This window comes from Notolabrus celidotus, chromosome 2, assembly GCF_009762535.1.
Source record: "Notolabrus celidotus isolate fNotCel1 chromosome 2, fNotCel1.pri, whole genome shotgun sequence".
NCBI classification, from domain to species: domain Eukaryota; kingdom Metazoa; phylum Chordata; class Actinopteri; order Labriformes; family Labridae; genus Notolabrus; species Notolabrus celidotus.
This window is the reverse complement of record NC_048273.1, coordinates 25873561-25895896: the sequence shown is the minus strand read 5'-3', so window position 1 is coordinate 25895896 and position 22336 is coordinate 25873561. Positions and strand designations below refer to the sequence as shown.

Sequence of the window (22336 nt, the reverse complement as noted above, 5' to 3'; positions counted from 1 at the left end):
ATGCAAGTTCTGCTGCTGTCAAAGGAAATGTTATCATCGCCTCCAACTTCTCTACAAAAGCTTCAACCCCACAGTCTCTACTGTCTTTGCAATGCTGGGATTTTAAAATGATGTCCGAAGCTTTTAACTTGCACAGCATCGTGCGGATGTGATTTGATGGGAAAACACGAACAACAAGGATCTATTTTAGAAATGGGGTGAAATGCCCCCAGCAATGTCACAACAACAGCTTGTTTGCCGCATATGTGTCCTCATTTATCACCGTACGCTGAATCTGTGATTCTGTCTTCTCTTCTTTTGCATCTATGCAGGTTCATGTTGCGCACATGGAGGGATGTTTTCTGAGAATCTAGTATGGAAGTGGGGTGGGAGTGTGTATAATTATCTGCTTCAGTGCATTAGCCTTTGGAAACTGATACATGGAGGGAGAGAGAAGGGCGAGGGAGATAAAGTAGTGAGTGTAATGTGTAAGATTGAGCAGGGAGGAAGAAGACGAGGAGAGAAAGTGGAAGAGTAGTGCGTGACAGGCAGAGAGACTGGGAAGCACTGAGGCGAAGCTGCAGATATTTCCTTTCAAAATAAACTGCATTAGTGTGCATGAAATGCTCTGGCCAGTCTGAAGAATGTGCGACCATAACTGTATTATCTCCTTCAAGGATAAGAGCTTGTAGAAATATTTGCCTTGCAAAGACCAGTGGAGGATGGATGTGATGCTCTGTTCCTCATATTAATATTTAAACTATGGCCTTGCAGTCGGACTGTTAGTGGTGACAATGATTATAATTAATATGTTTTGTTATTTTAATATTTTTCTTACCTCTGTTTGACCTTATTAAAACACAGTGTGCAGAGATGTACTGATGTGGTAACCCTTTGGTTAAGTACTGCTCTTGCACATTTAATGAGCCCTCAAACCACAGAAATCACAAAAGCTATGTTATTAAACCTAATATGGAACTTTTTCATGTTTTACAAGCTAAATGGGCAATGCGTGAAAAGATAGATACCTGTTTGTCAGAAAGTCTTCTAAATACAGAGAGACCACCTTTTGCACACCGTGCAGTGGGGTCTGTTTGGAGTCTTTCGTTTTCTCATATCTTAATACATACTGCTAAGTGTCACTATGTCTATGACTGTATATTTAATTTCTCAAGGTACAAGTCCACAATTACTATTCTCTTTGAAGAGGCTGCTGCCAAAACAGATGAGTGACTTTCTTGTAAATATAGTATATTACATTAATATCTTGAAGATCTAGGGATTTAAAATGTCTTTAAGTATTTTCTTTTAATACACAGTTAACACAATATAACCAAATGATGATGAGTTCAGTATTAAAAAACAGATGTTGAGTTATTACGATGATTATGTTATAATGTTAACAGGTCAAAATCACAAGCAGTGACCCCTAATCATAATCATAACCCTAACCCTAATCATAAGCCTAAACCTATTCATAACTCTAACCCTATTTATTACCCTTACCCTAATCATAGCCCTAACCCTAATCATAACCTGCCCCAATCATAACCCTAACCCTAATCATAACCCTAACCCTAATCATAACCCTAACCCTAATCATAACCTGCCCCAATCATAACCCTAACCCTAATCATAACCCTAACCCTAATCATAACCTGCCCCAATCATAACCCTAACCCTAATCATAACCCTAACCCTAATCATAACCCTAACCCTAATCACAACCCTAACCCTAATCATAACCCTAACCCCAATCATAACCCTAACCCTAATCACAACCCTAACCCTAATCATAACCCTAACCCTAATCATAACCCTAACCCTAATCATAACCCTAACCCTAATCATAACCTGCCCCAATCATAACCCTAACCCTAATCATAACCTGCCCCAATCATAACCCTAACCCTAATCATAACCCTAACCCTAATCATAACCCTAACCCTAATCATAACCCTAACCCTAATCATAACCTGCCCCAATCATAACCCTAACCCTAATCATAACCCTAACCCTAATCATAACCCTAACCCTAATCATAACCCTAACCCTAATCACAACCCTAACCCTAATCATAACCCTAACCCCAATCATAACCCTAACCCTAATCACAACCCTAACCCTAATCATAACCCTAACCCTAATCACAACCCTAACCCTAATCATAACCCTAACCCTAATCATAACCCTAACCCTAATCATAAGCCTAAGCCTATTCATAACTCTAACCCTATTTATTACCCTTACCCTAATCATAGCCCTAACCTTAATCATAACCCTAACCCTAATCATATAACCCTAAGAATCGATACTCGATTAATTGTTAACATCCCCAATAGACACCTGAAAGCACATTACAACTACAGTCTTAACATAGGATTCAATTATAATCATCACTGAATGATATAGCTCATGGAACTTGGGCTACCTACAGTGGTGAGATGTAAAAAAAAAAAAAAAAAAAAAGTGCAGTCCATTTTTAGCATCCAAGGCAATTATTTATTTTTCTGCAAATGTTTGAATTATTTAGCAGTGAACCTTTACGTGGGCATACGTTGAGCATGGTTGTGGTTTGCATGTCTAAGCTTAAAGCATTTCATGGGTCCATCTTTAAACATAAGATAACTAATCTTGAATGGTCATGCCATATGCGTTTTCAGGTTTGTTAGGGTGTATATGGTATTCTGAGGATTATTAACTGAACGACAACGGGAGGTTGCTTTAAATTGAAAATAGATATGTGTGTGAATGTTTTTCAGTTATTACACCAACTGTGGACAAGGACAGATATCGGCTGTTCCTGTCCTGTCAAAGAAGTAGCTCAGCCCCTGCTGAACATGGGCCCTTGGGCGGCCACACCTTATGCCCCCGCGGTCACTCTGCTTATGGTGATAATGTATGATTAGCAGGTAGTTATGGGAACTAAAACCTCCTCAGGGTGGACAATAACTGCTGACCATACATTATCCCTTAATCATCACATGCTTATATCTGGGGCTCTTGTGACTGTTTTACCACTTGTTTCTAAAAATGTCTGTATGTTTAGTCTACATAAAGCAATTTGTGATGTTTTGTCCATGAAGAGCACTTTAAAAGTAAATTGTACTCACTTAATTCTGCAATAACTGATAAATTGAAAGACAGGAATACAAAATATTCCCAAAGTGCAGAATATGTCATTAGCGGTGGTGTATGCAGTCATCAAGTGGTGACATGACTCAACTACGAATGGAAATCTGTTTAGTACACCGTATTTTTGGGTGATTCAAACATCTATATCTGGTACAGGTCATACAATGATTGCATTCCATGAATCAGGAAGGCGATATATTGCTGTATCAACATTTTGTCCCAACCCCCCCCCTACTCTATATTGCTTTTGCTTATTTACAAGATCACTTTACGAGAACTCCTTAGCCACTGGCAGCAACTCATTCCCAACAAATCTCATCACCCATTATAAATCAAACCCAGCTCTAAAGGTTTCTCCAGCCAGGCTGCTGTTAACCTCTTGTGTCAACCATAAATCAGACTTTCAATTGTAAAGCTGACAGGATGCAAACTCCACTCTTGAGTGTACCCGCAACACCCCCATCCACCAACTCCAACAATCACACCTTTTCTCTACTATTTGAAATCTAAAGGCAATTGATGGACACGCTGTGCTTCAGAGTCATAAATCCTGAAGATACTGGACTGTGTCTCCTGATTGGCCACTGCTCCTGTCCTTCTCTGTCCTAGTTTGTCCTCTTCTTTCCTTCCTTGCCTCTTGTCACATTTGATAACGTAACATATCTTTTCCAAAAGCCTATGAACCCCAGCTACACTCCCTGTGTTGGCTGAAGGATTTTTTTTCCAGTATTTTCGGTTTGACATTGTGTTGATCCTCACAACAAGAGAAAGAACAAGCACAAGAATATCCACAGGGAGGTCAAAGGTCAGGCTCAGAAGCAAATCACAAGCCTGGAGTGAGGGGATATCCAGTAGCTGAACAGCTCTGCAGAAAGGCAGAGGCCTCTGGACCAGTTCTTCATGTCCTTGGTTCTGTGTCTGATCGCTTCTTTCTTTTCATATCCCACTGATTGGTAATGATATTAACTCTCTCTAAAGGATCATGAAGTCAATATAAACAGAAGCTTAAACATTCAAACGTTACATATTTACAGTGTTTGTGATCATACAAGACTCAGTCTTGTCATATCAATGGTTTGCTGTTAGTTTTAAACTCGGACCAAGCCGTTCTAAGTCAGTCTATTTCATTTATTGTCCCAGCATGTGATTGTTGCATGGGGCAACAGTTGGACATGTGTACACATCCAACACCTCTGTTACTACCACTGATGCTGGCACAGAGGTGGGAAAACTTGGTTTTGGTCATAATGTCCAAGAGTGAGAGATTTTTTAAACTCTCACTAACCCTGAATGGGCATACTATCAGTGTACCTGTGTGTGATTACATAGCAAAGGTGAGACGCTACAGGGGTGTAAATATCAAACCTTAAACTGGCACTATGAGGGCTGTAATCTCAATCTCCATGGAGCAGACTCAAAGAACTGCTGTAGATAAACATAAGGACACATTTAATGTACAGTCAATGCTAGTGAACCAGTGTAAGTTCAGAGTTTAAGGGAGGCAGGAAAAATCTAACTATCTGTCCTTAACCTGGCTGATACAACAATGCACACCACTGCACCTGATCATCTCTTCTGCGTTTGTTTCTGCTCCATTGTTCAGCTTCTTTTCATAAATTGGTCCTCCAGGAATGATTCAGCTTTAGATTTTACAAATTGTTACTGTGCAAGATACCCAGTCTTTATAATGTCTTACTGTCTGTGACATGAAGTTGTCTCAATGTCAGTAGGTATAAGATTCTGATAAGATCTGTTGAGTGTCTGATAGGCACAACTGTAACTTCTGACTTTATTTCTAAATAAACTGTGGATATTTTTAGCTTTATATATAAAAAAAAAACCTCCAAGAATTGATGAATAATTTCTTGTACTGTAAAGAAATGATAAGAGGAGAAGAAAAATGCATTTACCATGAACGAACAGTTCTGCCGCGCTTCCCTGCCTTGCTGCATAAACTGCATCACGTCATGTTTTTCATACTAATGAGACACAATTAGTCCTGAGAAACAGTGAGCCACTCCTTCAAGTGTCAAACACAACACTCTCTGTTTAATGTGGACTTATTTGTTATGCACCCAGGGCTTATTACTGGATGGATGACTCCGGTCATGATTGTTGACTCAGCACCACGGTATGAGAATTTAATTGCAAAGCGCTGTCTGCACCATGTGGCAGCCTGACTGTGCAAGTCTCCCTCATGTATTATCAGCAATGATACATGAGATTTATTACTCATTTATCAAGTGAAACCTCTCCCAATAGAAGTGTTTGTTGTGATGGGTCCTGACAGGCATATATGATCTGTGAGCCGTCTGGGAAGAAAAGTTTGTCAGACTTTCACTTGTAAGGTTAATCAGAGGGGGGAAGAGTTATTTGTTGCCTGACTCAATTGATTTTGTGTTCAACTGAATCAGGGCTCATGCTGTGGTACCATTTACTGAGGGTCATTTTTAGGGAGGGACGCTTTGATTTACCTTTCCTTCAGAGTTTCTTATCAGCCAATGTCTTTCTCCCTCTAAGAACATCTTTGAGGAACATAAATACTCCCAGGATATTGTTTTCAAATTTGATCACCAATGAGAGGAAAAAAAATCAGGACTATGTACCATAAAAAGTTTCGATCAAAAGAAGGACAAAACTGATGCAAATGTAAACAACAATTAACCTCACAAACATATAAAAAATTAACTATAACGTTGTTCTCAGTCACTCAGTGGCACACTGGTGCCTCATAGTGGCGAGAAGTTTGGGCACTTTACAAAATATTCCCTCCTCTCCATGGGCGGCACTGCATGATAAAGATACATCGTCGGTGTGACAGGTAGCATGGAAATGGCGATGTCAAAGAAAACCAAAATGAATGTAGGACAAAGATTTTCATAATCATTCTTCAAATTAACTTTCAAGTATAGGATTTAATGAAAAAAGTAATGCTGAGCATTACTGATTCATGTAAGTAAGTCAGTAAGGAAGTAAGGAGGTAAGGAAGGAAGGAAGGAAGGAAGGAAGGAAGGAAGGAAGGAAGGAAGGAAGGAAGGAAGGAAGGAAGGAAGGAAGGAAGGAAGGAAGGAAGGAAGGAAGGAAGGAAGGAAGGAAGGAAGGAAGGAAGGAAGGACATTTTATTTGTATAGTACTTTTCGCAGACATAAGTCACAAAGTGCTTGACAAAGAAAACATACAGAAAAAGAAATAAAACAAAGCCGATGTGTTTAGAGACAGAGAGAGAGAGAGAGAAAGAATACTGTATAGGATATAATGATTGTGTACACTGTTAATGGTAATGGTAATAAAGTTAGACTATTGAAGAAAATATGTAATCCGACTAATTTTTGGCCCCAAAATTTGGCACCGTCAACACATGTTATAATTGAAATGATCGCGTGGTTGCACTCGTGTTTGGCCCTATTTTTGTCCTATTTACTTACTGGTCATAACCACAAACACAACTCTGCTCAGTGTGTGATCTCAGCACCTCTGCTTTCCCAATAGTCCTTCCCCTGCCTGTATCAGGATTAAAACAGTCCTTTGTTACTTGTATAGTGTAAATGTTTTATGACATTCATGCTCCCTTCAAAAGTGGTATTAACCCTGTGTGATGTAGCTGCATTCATAAGTTTTTCCAAGGTGTTTTATTGCTGTGCTGTGTTGATTTTTTAGAGTAAAAGGTCCTTGTTCCTGTTGAACTCTTTCAGGAGACAAACATTATTTTCTGCTGGGATAAATAAATTGAGCAGTTGGACGCAGTTTATTTTTCACTTTGAGAAAGGTCTTACTTTAAACCAGAGCGAAAAAGTATTTAAGTCCTCTTCTAGACAAAAACTCATCTATTGGAGCTACATTTTTTTGCACACTGTCAAGGTCCAATTTGTGAAAAAGGCTGCTCATTCATAAGAGTCAGGGGCCTCTGTGTGATGCTGTTTGGCTGTATAGTGATCACCCACCACTGTGTTTGAAATTCAAGGTTTTGCTGATGATTACAGACTGCTGCGTAACATTCATCACATACAAAACATACTTCCCCCAGCTGCATATTTCCCCCTGTTAAATTGCTATACATTGTGATCATGAAAAAAGTGCCAACTCTGATCAGCGTGAGATAGGCTCGGTACAGTATGTGTCACCACAACACAGTCACAGCTACAAACAGCAGGCTCGCTGGTGACTGCCCTGATTCCATGTGACAGCTTTCACATAATCTCCACATCATCCCCCAACAGAAAAGAGAGAACACTGTGAAAGAGAAGACTGAGAATGAATCAAAGCAGTCTGGAAGTCAAACTATCAATTTGCAACACACAAAAGCCTCTTTCTTTCTGAGGGGAAACAGATTTTTAATATGCTTTTCTGTTGTCAGAGTGTTTGAACGGCATGACTGACATTCCAGTTTCAAAGAGAAGCAAAGTTATTCTGTTTCAAATGTAGATTGTATGTATTCTTAATATCATGTTAGTACCTTTTTGATTTTTGAAGAAGACTAAAGTTTGAGTTTTTCTCCACAGACAGTGTAAAAAATGGATGTTGCAACTCTGACATCACTATATTGTTTCTCCACTGATGCTTAAAAGCCATAAATATTGCATTTAGCTAGCAATGAGGATTTTCTAAAGCCAGAAATTACAATATTTGGAAAGAAAGATGGCGCCGGAGAGAGGTTAGCAAACAAGTTATCAAAGCAGCACAGTCTGAGCCCTCAAGTAATACAAAGAACCACTGTGTTTCATAACTAAATGAGATTCTGTTCATGGTGGTAGCTGACAAAAGCTGTTTATTTATCAAATTAAGATGTTAGAGCGCTTGTGGGACAAAGTAGACTCTGCAAGCTGACAGGGTTACTTCAAACAACCCATCTGCTCATTACAACAGCCCACAATGTTCTATGCAAGGAGAGGCACACTGCAACACAGAGTCCCTGCATATGACACCAATAATTAATCAATACTTGACAGTGAGTGCAGAAATGATACCTGCTCATAAGCGCTAATAGATGATATATTTTGATACAAAGAGCTGGAGTTCAAACGTATTGATGGTCTCTTGGGGTATGAACTGTACAGCAAGCTAATATTTGTCAAACAAACACATAAGAGATCTCCAAAATACACCAACTTAACAGACACAGCTGAGTTTGACTTCAGTGACTGAATTAGCAGAGTCACTAACAGTACTCCTAAATATACATAGCAATAATCTGAAATTTAATTTAAAAAGGTGAGGTATAGGGGTGCTGGTGGCCTAGCGGTCTAAGCGCCCTATATACAGAGGCTATAGTCCTCGTTGCAGAGGTCGCCATTTCTCCCGGCTGCGACCATTTGCTGCATGTCTTCCCCCACTCTCTACTCCCCACATTTCCTGTCTATTTACAGCTATCCTATCAATAAAGCCAAAATGCCCCAAAATATAACTCTAAAAAGGTGAGGTATATGACATGTATCTTCCTTTTTAGTTATCAGGAATAACAAATTAGTAATAAAGAATCCATAATTATTTTTCCACCAGCCTGTAAACATTTTACCCTGCTGAAATTCAACATTTACCATGGGGCCCTATGGAGATTTACTCACATTTGGAGCAGTGTTTGGCAGTTTCAGTGTGGGTCAGATTCCAGATGCTAATCAAGAATTTTACTATAAACAACACTATATTCATTTTCATCATACTGTGAAGAAATATATTGTTGCATTGGTACATTTGAGTATCAGTTTCTCCCCAAGCAATGACCTCAGTTGTTGAAAAAGGAAACTACTGCAAATTGCACCAAGAGCAGTTCCTGTAGTGTCCACTTAAGATTGGCTCCTAAAGTAAAGGATGCCTATTGGCACTCATATTTAAATGTCCATTTTACAGCAGAAATAAACATGTTTACAGCCTGGTACCAAAAAAATATGGTTTTGCACTGAAAAGCCAACCTCTCCATTCGTAAATTTAAATTCATACACACTGTCTAAGGGGTGAACTTTTTTGTGGGCGTGGCTGACGACTGACTTACAAGACTGTCGTAGTTGTGTGAGGCAAGAGGAGGCTGTGCCTTTTTTAGGTCAACCAAAAGTTAGGTTGAGTCAGCATTTCCAATATGGCAAAAGCCCTCTTTGGTTTTCAAACTCCTCTTCAGAAACCAATGGTTGATGTCACTGAGACTGTGTCAGCATTTTACAGTCCATGTTTTGTAGCCCTGTGGGTGTGCAATGAGGAGCTGACAAAGGGAGGCAAAGAATCAAAAGGGAAAGGCTTTAATGCATCCCTCAAAAAAACACTTTACAGTGTTATTTTCTTTACCAGGGTTAATTATTTGTGCTTTGGCTATAAGTGGCCATTGGCATGTGTTAATCCAAGCTGACAAATCTGTAGTCCTCTACAAAAAAGCAAGCTTCAAAGGCGGAGGAAGGTCAAACTTTGAGGCTCACAGAAAATAAGTATTTTTGAAGGAATTCATATTTTACATTACTTAGAATTCCCTTTAAAAATGACAGTCACTCTAAAAGCTCATGTATGCTTCCTTTACTCATGTACATAAATACCTGCCTCTATCCACATACTCCAATGCATCCTTCACATTGGAATGGATGTTAAAAGTTACACCGACCAGATGATGCTCACACAAACTGGTCTTACCAAACCTCATAGTCTTAATAGCTGCTGTCCCTGATATTCAGTTCTTGTCTGATCTCTGCCTATCTGTTCTTTTGTAGTCGACTGTTCCTGTGTCCATGGGACATAAAATATTTTTTTATAGTTTCTAACAAACTCACAAAAAACTGTCCTCATCAAATCTGTTCCCCCATACTCCAAAGTATTCTTCTTCTTTGTGTTTTATTCTTATGGTTTGAACTGTTGGCTACACCCCACACTGCCCTCACGATTCCCAGAGGTGCTGCAACATTAGGTCTGTATCCATAAGCTTCTAGAAGCATGCAGAAATATGACATGAGCACAGAGTACAGGCTCCGTCTGTATGCATATGAATATGCATATTGGACATTAAGCATAAATGAGCCTTAACTTGAAGGAAACGAGAGGACTGTATGGTCCAAATGTTCATTAGTCTGACTCAGACTCAGTGGGTTCTGATTCATAGACGAAGACATAAAACGGTGAACAGACAAGCAAATTTGGTTTAATGATCATATTCTTGTACATGGATGGTGCAGATCTTGGCCACATCGTGTCTATGTCATCTGTCACTTATTAATGTCACAGCCAGGATTGTAATGAAGTGAGCCAACATGCATGAGGAGGAAAAGCCTGAGAGTTCCATCACAGAGTAGAAGTAATACAGCAGACACCCATGAAAGGCTTCATCTGGACAGGGAGATTACAGATCATCCCTGCTGATGAGAACGATCGTCGCAGAATAATGAGAGCAAATCAAATGGAAGGCAGATAACACCCCTTAGATTGTGTTTTTCATCATCGCTCATTAGCACCTGGACCTTTTACCACTTCACCATCCAGACTCATAACTTTAACAAGGCTGCACACAAAACAGTCAGAGGACATTCTTATTGTCCCATTTTTATTAATTATTTTCATCCACTCAGTCTATAACTCTTGCAAATGTGACTGCATTGTGTTGCTGTTTAAGAAATAAGGGCATTGTGATCTGTATCCTGGGAGTGTGGTTGCTGTTTTGCCAATTTTTTTGAGGTAATTAAATTTCTTTCTGCAAGCCCTTTATCAGCTGCTCTAGTATTTGCAGTATATCTGTCACTCTAATGAGGCTGTTTTTTCCCTCCCTCTGGGTGTATGAAAGAATTTAAATCTATCAAATTACGCGATCCTGGAAAACTAATGAAAACAAGTCAGCAGGAAATTAATTTGAGGTGATTCAAAAGCAAAGCCTGCACAGAAACTCTCAAAACATGGAAATAGTTGCCTTGTTCAGTGAGAAGAAACAAGACGGAGTCCTTTGGAAAATCCTTGAAACAGTTGTCTCTCCGCACAGGCTATAAGTTTCCCCCAGCAGTGCTATAAAAGGTTCAATTTGAATACTAATATCCCACGTGCTTCAGTGGATCACTGGTCATGTGAAGACTGCAGGGATGCACATGGACTTTATAGCCCACTGTTCCCCAATTTACATCCCCCCTCAGTAATGTGCATAGATCAGATGTAAGCACTCCACAGGCAAGGCCGTGAGAGATCAAACCGACATCAGAAGTGTCTTTTTTCAGTAATTCTCGACTTGTTATAAAGTCTCTTTCATCTCCTCGAGCACCAAAAGCACAGTAAGGAATATGTTATATCCAATAAAGAGGATGAGATAAATTAGAGCTAGCTTGATGATGATTTAGACACCTAGTGAATGAGTCAAAAGGTCAGATATCTGTATTCATCACCATCATCATTATAACTCCCACTTCTGCTGTCCACCATATGTCCACATTTGTATATATCCAATACTTTTATGATGCAATGATTTCAGCATTTTTCTTTTGAGTCACTTTGAATCCCAAAAAGTAATTTGTAATATCAGCCTACACAATAAGTGAGCAAAACAAGCCATGCAGAAGTCCCGATAAACACTCGACTCCACAACCAACCAGTATTAGTGTTGAATGTCAGTAATGACCACAACCAGTACTGAACCTGGTTTTATTTTTTTCTTAAAATACAATTTGAAAACGATTATTGTAATTTAAACTACAACATACTCATATGATGATGTGGTTGAATATCAGTATCAGTCAAAAAATGTTTGAACTTTTTGTGCAACAGAAGAAGAAGAAGATATACACACAGAGAAAATACACACATGCCCAAACAGCACCCTTTGGACATGTGCTAATGGAGAGATGTCAGAGTGAGGGGGCTGCACATAGTAAAGCACCCTGAGCAGTTGAGGATGCAGTGCCTTGGTCAAGGGCACATCAGGAATTGAACTGGCACCTCTTCCATTTTCAAAACTAGATCCTTCCTCAGACTTGCACTACCAACCCACCACTTCCCTTGGCCAAGTCCCTCCAGACTAAACTACTGCCGCCCCCTGTGTAGGATTAAGAGCTCATCACCACACTGTTGTTTTACATCCTGATAATCCTGCAGATTAAAATTAGAGGGTAAATGGAGTGTTACTGTAGACAAATAACAAGTATGCTGACACTCATGCTGATTCAGCAAAATGCACTAAGGGTATAAGTGAAGACTGGTTTCCTCATTTGTGTGATGTCGGTTTGCAGTCTGGATTGTCTTGGCATTAACTATAAACTGAGTATATTTAACTAAATATGCTTTCTTGATGTGGGTAAAGCAAATGTAAGGGGGCATCTGCTGTGCATCTCATACATATTTAATGCTACTTATATAAGTTAACTGAGTTACTTGAGGAGAATAAGAAATCCCATCTTATTCTTAAACAAAAAAAAATGTTGATTGCACTGTTAATGTCCACTGGCTTGTTGTCTTCTTCTCTGTCTTAGGTCAGGCATCAGGGGAAATCTTGGCCCATTACAGCCACTTTTACATCATTTGAATATCATGAAACCACTAACAAGGCTAGATATCATCTCTTTTTGTGTCCTGCATATATGAATCAACAAAAACTGATCCAAATTTTTCAAATGTTTTATGGTAGTTAAAAAAAATAGACCTAAACTAAAGCTCACATAATATCAGATTTTCACCTCAGGATTATCAAGGCCCCCAAAAAATCATGACATGTTACTTTATAAATGTTATTAATATACACAGCTGACTTACTTACATGCCATCATGCATTACTAGTGATGTTCATTGTTTCTTCTATCTCTGGGTCACCAGCCCTGTGACAGAAACTTCTAAGTAATGGTAAACTTGCAGTTTTCTTCTGCATGTGATTATACATTATGCGTTGTCTACAAACTCAGGTAGAGTACCTTGCTTTCATCTGTCATCTCCTCCAACAGAAAGTTGTAGTAGAAGTCCCACACTGTGGTAAAGTCTAGCTAGATGGTTATCGAGTCATTGGCTGTTTTCGAAACCACCTACTATACCAGCAGTACGTACAGATTTGGCCAAAATTCAGTATGTAGTAAGTAGTAAGTGAACAACAGCAAAAGCTGCGGTATGTCAAAACATCCCGGGTGTCGTGTTGATTCTGGAAAACTTGTCAGTATGCATCAGACCAGTCTTCCTCGAGTATTGTTTCCCAAAATGCACAGTGCAAACATTCTGCACTCAGTTTTTAGGTGCTGTGAAAGTTATTGCACTCAATATAAAACCCTTCTTAACTTTTTAAATCATAAAGAGATGCTAAAGAAACAGTTTCACTATCAACTTGGATGTTGTTTTCTTCCGCTTTCCCAAACCGGAAATACAGCGACGCTTGACCCAGCATACTGCAAAACAGATCCAACTATTACAGCCCTTGGCAAATGATGAGACGTAGAGTTCGACAGGTGCAATATATTTATTATTCTCCAGTACGCACCGTGAAACTAAAAGCAAACAAAAAAAGAACACTTCAATTCATAAATCATCACACACCATAATGTTTCTCTTATTAAAATAGATTAACTTTCATTTAAAAACAGACGTACCTCGCTTCACCTACCAAGGGTGCAAAACATTTAAGCTTGGAGAACCATCTCGACCACGGACCACTACGAAGCCTCCCCGACTGCACACACGCCACTCGCACAGATCACAGCTGCTGCTCCGTTGCTGATCAGCTGTTATCAGCTGTGATCCTCCGATCAGCTGATTGCGCGGAGATGCCGCCGTACATTTTAAACTCTGAGCAGTTCCGGGGTACCCGCTTCCGACCCGGAACATTTAACCTTTAATTACCATTTAATTTAATGGGCGTTTCTGGCCACTTACACCAACAGAAGAGTCATACTATATACTACTTTTATCCTGTTGTTGCTTCTTCTTCGTCTGTCTTCCATTTTATGGCAAGTGACAACCAGTGTAGAGAGGCACAACTGCCCCCTACTACAAACCAATTAGAATTACTGTATGTTTATTTTTAGCACAACATCAATATATCTTTCTTTTTCTTTTTTTACAGTTATGATCAATACTGATATATTGCGACAGTCAAAACTGAAACTATAGAAATGTATATCCTACTTGTATACAGGTGTCAATCCTGGTTAATTCCTTAATTGAACAGGATTTTTTTTTTTTAAATGGAGCAGTTTGTTTGATTTTAAACAAAATGAAGTGTAACATCAGACACTGATTGTCTTAATCATGGTAAAACCTCACTAAAACTACTGCACTCTGACTATATGAAATAAGTAACATCAAAATCACGATACATGTAATTATAGCAAGTGTTAAATAGATGGTTGCAATAGTGTTCTGTACTTTCCTAATCTACTGACTACTCAAAGCGCTTCCACACTACATGTCACAGTTACCTGTTCACACTAGATTCTTACACTGATGCTAGAGGATGATATTAAAGAGGATCATTGGTATTAAGCAATTCCATTCACTCACTGCTGACCATGTTGCCAGGAGCAGTGTAGGATTCATGTGATTGAGGGACCTTAGATCAAACTCCCCAACTTTCAAATGAAAGAAAACCCACTCTACCACCGATCCACAGTCGCCCCTTTACACTTCGTGGCGAAATTGAAGCTGTCACGTCAGTAAGCACGTGAACAGCCAGTTTAATACACAGAGAATACTTTGTGAACACATTATGAATGATTTGGACTTTTAAAAGAGTCCTGTAATTGGTTTACGTTGAGTCATGTGAACATAGGGGACCCACTTACACTAAGCAATCAAGTACTTAGTGTTTTTTAATCATAATCTTCTCCTTGTGTTAAATGTGTTTTTAATCAATTATTGAGTTTCATTACTGCAGAAAGCAAGGGCAGCAAAAGTTATTCTCTCAAATTGTGTCCTTACATACCACTGCTCAGAGGCCGTATGTAATTTCACTTTATCTTAATTAAATCAATAATATTACCTTCATTATGTCTGCTTTAATTGCATGCTAATATATCCACTGGGATATCCTTTTTTTCTTTCCTGTTTGTGTTTCTTTCTCTCATTTAGCCGACCTTGAGTTCTAAATCCCTGTGTGTGTTCATTAGTAATTAACAGCTGTGTCTCTCTCCTCCAGAGATGGAGGTCCATCAGCACCTCTTGAACTCCAAGGAACCCCCCCCATGTGAGATAAAGAAGTTGAGGTTATTGGCTAAAAATGACTGCCTCCAGAGTGTGTGTGAACTCTCTCTGGAAAGCCAGCAGGTGCCACTCAAAATGAGATCCACCAGAGAGACTCTCGGCTTTCCCTCCACTGGGGTTTGTTGTCAAATATGAAAATGTTCTCATAACGTTGGGAGAATATTCTGAAGGCAGCTTGCATTGTTGTGAATATTAGCCTTCAGCTCTGGCTTGTGTTTAAAAACAGTCTGTTATTAAATTACTGTCATCTGTTATTTGGTTTAAGTGAACATCAGTCTTCATTAGTGATGGGTTCTTTGGTTTTTAAAGCAAACAAAAGCTGTTGCTTGTTTGGCAAACCATTTGCTGGCTGAATCTGTATCTACTCAGGGATTTACAAAGTTATGAAGACCAAATGTCTGCACCAATCCAGAGGGATCGCTTTAGTTTGGAGTAAACATTATTGTCCTTTTCTAAAATGAGATGATTTGATGGTGTCGGAAGAATGGTAGTAAAAATACTAAATTGCAGTTTCATGTTCTCTCAAAGGCACTTCACAAATGAACACCAAAATAAAAACACGTCTTAAGAATGTGTAGTCCTAATGGAGTATAAAAGAAATATATAATGTTATGAAATAGTGAAAAGGCTCCCTTATTTCATGACATTGCAGGAAATAGTCACTAATTGGATTCAGGAGAGTCAAGGAGGAGTTTTTGAATCATCATCTACTTAAAGTAACCATGACAGGAGTTTGTTTTCCAGTCTAAGATTTGCAAACAGCGATGCGTCCATACATTCAATTTATCCAATTTGCATGTGATAACTCAATTTCATTCTCTCTAGATCTCAACTTAACATCAAATGATCATAACTCATATCCACAGTGTTGCAGAAGCACATGACTCACATGATTATGATTTCACTTCCTGTTGACAATGTGGCAAAAATCTTAATTTCTGCTGGCTTAGGTAAACAACATGGAGAATATTTACACTATTACTCACAATTTATATGGGGAGCACAAAACTTTAGTTTGGGGGTTAAAGGCTGACCAGTCGTGAAGTTTATTATAATATAATAATGCAATTATTTTATGAATGTGATTATTTCGCCCAACGACCCTCCCACTGTACAACATCCCTTACTTGTATGGAACTGTTCTCACCAAAGATACAACTTAGAACGTTGACCTGTGCTCCAATTCTTTTATCGATCCATATTTTTGGCTGAAGTAAGGTGACAACATAGCAAGTGCAGGTAGAAAAAAGGTGTAGGTTGGCAGAGTGAGAGAAGAGTAGGAGAACTGGTGGGATGGATGTTCAAAAGAACAAAGGATTCTCACCCTGAAGTCTCACTCTTGTTTGAGGTCAAATGTCATATATAACTTGATTTAGGTAAAAGCCTAACTTCACATGGTTAACCAAATTATTATCATTTTTGTGTGTTTTCAACCAATTACAATGAAATGTTGCACAAGGACTGATTAAAAAGAGAGTATCAGGGGAGAAGAATGAGCCAATGGTTGAACTACAGCACAACAGCTGATAGCAATGACCCAGAAACACTGACAGTGAGGACAAAGCTGCTCACCATCAGGAAACACGACCCACAATGCACCTGTGGCGGTTCAGCACCTTGGTCAGCGACCGCCACACATGGCTCCCCTGGAGAAAGACAACAGGGATGTAAATGTGCAGACCCCGACACAGCCAGTGATCCACAACAACGGCAGAGGAGACATTGCACATTGTTCCAACTGACAATGTCCAGAGCTTTGAGGTCAGCCTGCTGCCCATCCTCCATCCTTCATACACCACTCTCTCCTGGCTCACTCCTTGCCCTGCAAACACCAGCACAAACTAAGTTCTCTTTGTTTCCTTATCCTTACAAAGCTCTGAGTATTATGATAAGGGCTTTGTTTATGTTGAGCCAAACTGTTCTAAGAGCAGAAATAAGAGTGTTAATTAGCACTCCTTCATCCGTAAAAAGGACAACAGCCTGCTGGCATCAAGTCAAATGGGTGTTGGTTTAATGTGCCCTTTTATTCTTTGATATCTGGTTCATTTCACACCAAGTTACAAGACACTAAAAACACACCTATTTGCTCTGATGATTAGTCTTTTTTAAATAATGTCCTGTTTTGTGCCTTATAGTAGAACACTTCTACAACTGTCAAAGAAGAATTAAAAAGTACTTTAAAGAGCCAACTTAAGAGGATGAAAGCTCTTGGACAACATTTAGGAGTAAGACAAATATATACTCAGAATTTCAGCAATATGTGAGAAACTTTTAAGGGCTGCTTTCAGTTGATGGCTTTTTTATTTTTATGCTCAGAGCAGGGGTACCCATTTAGGTACAAGGGTTAATCCAAAATCAACCCTAATTTAAATCTTTGTTTCACACAAAGTCAAATAAAAAGCTGTGAAAACATCATTTTGAATTCTAAAAGAAGGCGTAAAAAATTGAATATTTCAAACTATGGAAAAATATACGACTGACTTGAAATTAAATAAATCATATACAAAATATTTTGGAATGAATGTCTGGAAATGGGATAAAATAGGAATCAGGGAAAATGCAGACAGATGACAAAGGAAAGGCTAAATCTGAATTATTGACCCCTGGTATGCTCCAAGATGCATTGACACCTTAAGTTGGTTAATATTTTTAATGCCACACATCTGTTTATTGTTGGGAAAGCATTCAGCTGCAAAACTTCCCAATGACTGCTGGAGGTCCCTTCCTGCGAAAACTAACAGAAATACATCATCTGCAAAAAGCGTAAATGAAATTTTGAGGCCCCCAAACCAGAAATCCCCCTCCCCTTGGCTGCACCTTGTCCAGTCCATGAAGATCACAAACAGAATCTAGGACAAGGGAGCAGAGGCCACCACGCACCAGGAACATGTCTGAATTTGTGCAGTGTGCACAGACTCTCATTTTGGCCAAACATGGGACGATGGCTCCTAGTAAAACCTTTGAACTGTATATTCGTTAAGTACTCCCTACAAGATCCTCAAGGGACATGATCAAACTTCCATGCCCAAGAAGCCCTGCAGAAGTAAAGAGTCAGTTCCATGGTTCCTCCTGTTTACGCAGTTCAACAATCAGCTGCAGCCTCGTTTTAGACTCCCTTGAGTAATCTTTTACTACACTGTAAACTCAGATAAGTTCAGAGTACTCAATTTTTTGTGGAAACCAATTACCTCAAAATATTTAAGTTAGCAAACTAGTATTTTTGAGTCAACAGATAAGGAAAGATTATCTATCTATCTATCTATCTATCTATCTATCTATCTATCTATCTATCTATCTATCTATCTATCTATCTATCTATCTATCTATCTATCTATCTATCTATCTATCTATCTATCTATCTATCTATCTATCTATCTATCGTAGCCCATTTAACACTCTTCTGCAACTAAATCCTTGGCTCAGACTCTCTGCATGTCTCCTCTTCGTCCCCGCACCCATTTTGTCCTTCATCTTTTCTGTAGATAAATTATTCCTTTGATCTCAAACTCTTTGGTCCCTCCTTCTCTTCAACTTCTCATACTCCAGATCTTAAAAATAGCACTTTTTAAATGTCTGGCTTAATTTCCCATTCAAATGTTCCTTTAAAGTGAGACCTCAATCTGGGCCGGACACACTGGCTGAGGTACATTTCTTGTCATTGGGGGAGAATGAACAACAGTCACTGGTCAAGTAAATGGATGGAGAAAAGTTCACTTCCTTGCAGTTTCTTCCTCTCTTACCTGTCAGTTGTCCCTGTCCTTTCAAAAGCTGCTGCAAATCAAAGATTGTTCCCAATGTTGGCCAGGCTAACAGAGAGCTTTGAAAAAAACAGCAGAACTGATCTTTTGGCTGTTGTGTCATCATGTTTATCACCAACTAAATTCTAACAGTGGCTCAGTAGAAAAATCATTTTCCTGTTTACTCAAAGGACAAAGGACAATGGTTGTCATGCCTTTTTTTTTACATACTCTGAGAATCATGTCTCTTAATGTATTCTTGCAAATATGTGCTTCCATACTGCAACAACGAGGGTCACCACAATCCAAGTCCAGTAAAAGATTAATCACACAGAAGATATCCACAAAAATCCAAGGATTACTTCAAATCTACAAAGGCCGTCTGTTCTTGCTTAAGTCGTCGGCGATCTGTCTTCACATGTAAAAGCAGAGTTTGGTTCCTCAGCTCAGCGTAGATGCTCCTAGTGATGGGAGTTCAGGCTCTTTCAGTGATCAAGATAATTTGACTCAGCAAGTATTGACTCTTTGGACTCCCAAACGGCCCTTCATAGCATTGTTCCAGGATTTAGTGCCAGGTCTTTCAGGACTGACACATCACTAGACTCCCCAACTCAGCGTAGATGTCTGCTGCCACAGAGCTTTGTTCTTGCAGTGAAGTCAGATTAAACGAAAATCATAACAGCACAGCACTTCAGCCAATCTTAGCGTTTTTTAAATGTACTTTATAAATAAAGTTGACTTAACTTTATACTTTTCATAGTTTCACCTGGATGCAAAACAAATTTGCCCTTGGAGAGAATATTTTTGTCTTAACCAAAATCTTGAAATTTGACCCTGTATTGGTGCTGGAGGTAAATTCACAGGATTACCAAAGTCATGACAGTTTATCCTCTGGGGACCATGCACACTGCAGGAAATAGATTTTGACTTATTCAGGTTTGGATCAAAGTAATGGACGTCCTGATTAAATATCCCTGGACCTTTCAGTCAATATATCCCAAACTCAGTTTAGGAACTTGTTTTACAATTTAGATGTGAAATATGGAAAATGTATATTGAAATGAATGAATTAAATGTATGTAGAACTTTTCTAATTTTTTATTTTTCTTCCAAGACTTTGAATAAAAATCGGTGCATGTTTAGGAGTTTGAAAGACATTATTGTTAAGGACCCTCTGCCTGTGCACACACTACTACCTTGCTGTCAGCTGCATGTAGTTTAGTGTGAGAGGAAAGAACCTTTTAAAGTTTTTTTTCATCCATGAACAGTATTCTTTGAAAAGACAGCGACTCAGAAGTAACTCTGGGCTGAACTGGATTTGAGATGTCATGAAATTGGGAAAAATTGTAAAGCTGCTTCGTGTTGTTGTTGAGAAGAAAACAATAGTATCAGCAACACACAAATCCACTCGTTTTCTGCAGAAACTTCAGCCTGGAGAACATCCAGTAAATGCGTTCAATGTGTGAAAATCTGCCCACTCTCCTTTTCCCACTGCAGGGTCGTGTTCAGAGGCATACACACACAAAAAAACAAGCACACACACACGCACCCCAGCTCAAGCCCTCCCATCCCTCTCAGTTAGGAGATTGTCTGGATCTCACCTATTTCATGGATTAGTTACAGGAGGGGCTTTTAAAATTGTATCTGAGTGAACATTTTCAGAGGGAACCTCTGTATAACCTTGCCGCTTCCACTCTGTCTGCCAGACTTTGGCTCATCTTCTCTGTAATAAAGGCAGACACAAAAGAATATCCCTGCTTCTGCCCTGGACACAGTCAATGCTGTGCTTCTTTTCTCTGTCCATCACTGAGTCTTTTGGCTGTTTTACAGAAAGAACACTCCAGCAAAATATATAATTTAGCATTGAGGAAAGTCTCAAAAGGATAGAAAATAAAATGTGTAGCGCACAAAGAGGAATAAATTATTAACAGGGTCCCTTAAATTGAATCAATAAATCAAACTAGACTGAAAAGGAACTTAGAAAATTTCATGTGACAAGAAAAATCCAGCTTTTATGACAGCTCATCATGCTGTGATGGGACACAGGTTTAAATCCACAGAATTTTTATGCAGGCCTCCTGAAAAGTACAAACTGTTTCATGCAAGAGCTAAGAGCACACATTTGGTCGTCAGACAGAGACATATGTGGAGAGATTTAATCCTATTTAATGATTTTGTCATATTAAGATTTTTCTCTGACATACAGCTGGTACAGAGCTTTGCAATGACAGGCTGTCATTTTCACAAACTGTGATCCTCAAATATAACTACTAACAGCGCTAAGTCTATTATGTTGTCTGATCCTTTCTGACAGCAGGGTTAAAAGGGAAAAATTTGTGGTCTTTTTTCTTTAGCATTTTTTGGAATAAAAAAGAGAAACAAAAGAAGGAGAGCAGGATGTCTTTCATGGTAATTTAGAAACTGTACATTTCCTCACAAATAATTGGTAGTCAAGTAAAAAGGAGAAGTTTACAAAAACTTTGTGCACTTAAGAGTTCCAGACATGACAGATTAAAGACTAAGTATAGCTGTGCTGCAGGCCTGCAAGGCTGATCCCACACACAGTGGAGTCTGTTTTAAATTAAGAGCTACTTTCAGCTTGCTCGTAGTGATTATTTTAATATTGTTTTTAGAAGGTATTTTACAGATATCCTAATCTTGCCTCGAAACAAAAACGATTCAACTGATGAGAATTAATCCGGTCAATAAGATGCATCCTCTGGGAACAATAAAAGCCCATGCAAAATGTTATGATGAGAAATCTAACAATTGTGGAGATACTTCAATCTGAATCAAAATGACAGACCAGACAGTGAGTAATGGTGCTGAGGCTGCTAAAGTGTCAAAATGGTTCGTAAAAGAGTCAGATAATTCTATTTTATGAAGCCCATTGTCTATTGGTCAGTGATTACACAGATATGACATCCATTAGCCAGGAAGTGTATTTCCACCTGTTGCACTGAAGCCCCTCTTTGGCCAATGGGAGCAAATTAAAATCGCTTGAATTCCAAAACAGTAAAGACAGACAGGGTGTGAATTTATGAAACTGACTGCATGTAAGGCCTTTTCTTTTTTTTCATGTGATATGATGTAACACTGTACCAAAGGCAGCCTTCCACATTTGGGGAATCAAACCCTGGTTCTTTAAAGTACATCAAAGGGGTTTCTTGTTGACAGACTTCTGGTAACATTAAAAATAGATGTCCCTTACCTTTTAATGAAAACGCTGAGGCCTTAGGACATTCTGTTGAAAGTCTCACTTCAAAGTCGCCCATTCACGTGATGAAAGACAACATCCGACCTCCTTCTGTCCTCAAGGATGTCTCATCAATTCACTTCTCATGACCCGATCACACATGCCAAAA

At 39.0% G+C, this 22336-nt stretch overlaps 1 long non-coding RNA gene across 3 annotated transcripts in view; it reads left to right on the top strand.

Moving 5' to 3' along the window:
• LOC117830256 overlaps window positions 1–22336 on the top strand; it is a 233975-nt gene that overhangs the window by 189159 nt on the left and 22480 nt on the right. The window contains exon 5 of one of the 3 annotated variants that reach the window (XR_004634750.1): window positions 15170–15498. The exons of the other annotated variants lie outside the window; for them this stretch is intronic. This is a non-coding gene — a long non-coding RNA (uncharacterized LOC117830256). Of the gene's footprint in view, window positions 1–15169; window positions 15499–22336 lie in introns of those variants that run through there. 3 annotated transcript variants of the gene reach the window in all.